This window comes from Nematolebias whitei, chromosome 6 (genome assembly GCF_014905685.2).
Source record: "Nematolebias whitei isolate Nwh7 chromosome 6, NemWhi1, whole genome shotgun sequence".
NCBI classification, from domain to species: Eukaryota; Metazoa; Chordata; class Actinopteri; order Cyprinodontiformes; family Rivulidae; genus Nematolebias; species Nematolebias whitei.
Window position 1 is genome coordinate 48,350,590 of NC_056503.1, and position 2,177 is coordinate 48,352,766.

The following is a 2,177-nucleotide window of genomic DNA, read 5'->3' on the forward strand; positions in this document are numbered from 1 at the left end:
TGATTCATCGTACTTGCACCGTTCTATTTCACCATGTTTCTATATTTCTTTGTCACTTTTTTGTGTTTTGTTTTATACTTTTGTTACATGCTTTTTTATTGTTTTAGGCGTTTTGAGATGGTTCTTCTCATCCTGAGCATTTCATTGCATTGTTGACCTGCATATGACAAATAAACAATAAAGAAAAATAAAATAAATATGACAACTCTTTGCCACTGGGCTGGGTCGACGTACTCTGAGAGTTCGGATGTCAGACCAGTCTGGACCTGACTCTTTTTGCTCCGGTTCGTCAGATTGTGTTTTAAATTAAAGTCCATTTTTTTTCCTTTCAACATACAACAACAAAAACAAAAAGACAAAACATAGAGCGAACCTCGCCCCCCACCTCGGATCAGTCACACCCAGACAACGAGGCGCTGACATGTTTTCTGTGGCCCAGTGCCTCATGGTTCGTCAGATTTGTTTGAAATTCACCAGAGTCGAACACTTCAGGAACACAAAGATGGATCTAGTTATGTTGCGTCGTTTATGTCAGTCTTGGTGAAAAAAAATCGATAAATAAATTAAAACTTGAGCAAGAAGATCAAACAGAAGTGATGTTGGTTCAAGTTCCTCCGTCTGTTAGGACAGGTACGATTAATTAACTTGATTCAAGATGGCCGTCACAGCTAAGGAACCTTAGCCCCACTAATTTGGCTTTAACTCGGTTTTTACTGATTGCTGTTAAATAAAACATGTTTTGGTGCCTGAGATGACTTTTGTTGTGAATCCATGCTGAATAAATTAAAACGTTCAGACGTTGTGCTGATGTGTGGTAGTAGCTGAGAGTCCTCCCCAACAAATAGTCTGAGCTCCAAATTAATCTCAAATTACAAGATCGTCCCACTTTTACAGAACAATATTTACCATGTGAAACATGTTGAGCACCCGATGAAGGTCGACCGACAGCAAAAATTATTCTGAACATGGGATGCGTGTTTTGGGACATTGGCAACATGTTTATACCACATGTGGAAAAACATGTGAATTCACGTGTTTTTTTTTTTTTCTGCCCACATTGAGAATCTGAATCAGTGGTTCCAAAAATTGGAATCAGAACCCCGAGATAAATGCAAGTAGTCCATTTCCACCGCGGAACGACGAGGGGAGCGGCGTGTGGCGAGACTGAGCACGTGAAAAATAAAAGAACCGTTCTGGAGTGTGGCTGCGAAGAAACATGAAAAAGGTCACTCTGAAAAATGTAATGCCAAGTCAAAATCCAAGATGGCCACCACCACATGTTTATGTAAACCCATCTCACCCCTATCATTTCAAGAAACTATGCTTTCTACTTTTTATACTCTTAAACATATAATTTCTTACGACTTGTCGCCATAATTATTATAAAGTTAATTAAAATTCAGACGTCAGAAAATGAACATGAATGTTGAGTCTGTATCTTTGTGCTCGTAAAGTTTGGGAACCAGACGGTTTAAATAAAATAATTATAAAACAAAACTTAACTCACCGGGTTGTACACTGGTTGTCCATCCAGACCCTAAAACCAGATTAAGAGGTACAGCAGATTAAATTAAATTACAGATAACGTGTAAAAAACATCCATGATGAGCTGGAGCTGAGGTTACCGGCAGGTGTGGGCCTGGGTATTTATTAACCTTTATTTAATATATAAATAAATGTTTATTTAAAATATAAATAAATCTTTAATATATAAATAAATCTTTATTTAATATATAAATAAATCTTTAATATATAAATAAAGGTTTATTTAATATATAAATAAAGGTTTATTTAAAATATAAATAAATCTTTAATATATAAATAAATATTTATTTAATATATAAATAAATCTTTAATATATAAATAAAGGTTTATTTAATATATAAATAAAGGTTTATTTAATATATAAATAAAGATTTATTTAATATATGAATAAAGGTTTAATATATAAATAAAGGTTTATTTAATATATAAAGATTTATTTAATATATAAATCTTTAATATATAAAGGTTTAGATTAAAGATTTATTTAATATATAAATAAATTTAATATATAAATAAAGGTTTATTTAGTATATAAATAAATTTAATATATAAATGAAGGTTTATTTAATATATAAATAAATGTTTAATATATAAATAAAGGTTTATTTAATATATAAATAAAGATTTATTTA

The 2,177-nt window shown here is 31.3% G+C and overlaps 1 protein-coding gene across 1 annotated transcript in view; it reads right to left on the bottom strand.

Annotated features, from left to right (window-relative positions):
* Positions 1–2,177, bottom strand: part of LOC119410806 (tyrosine-protein kinase receptor UFO) — a 59,792-nt gene that overhangs the window by 7,160 nt on the left and 50,455 nt on the right. The gene's annotated exons all lie outside the window — the stretch shown is intronic.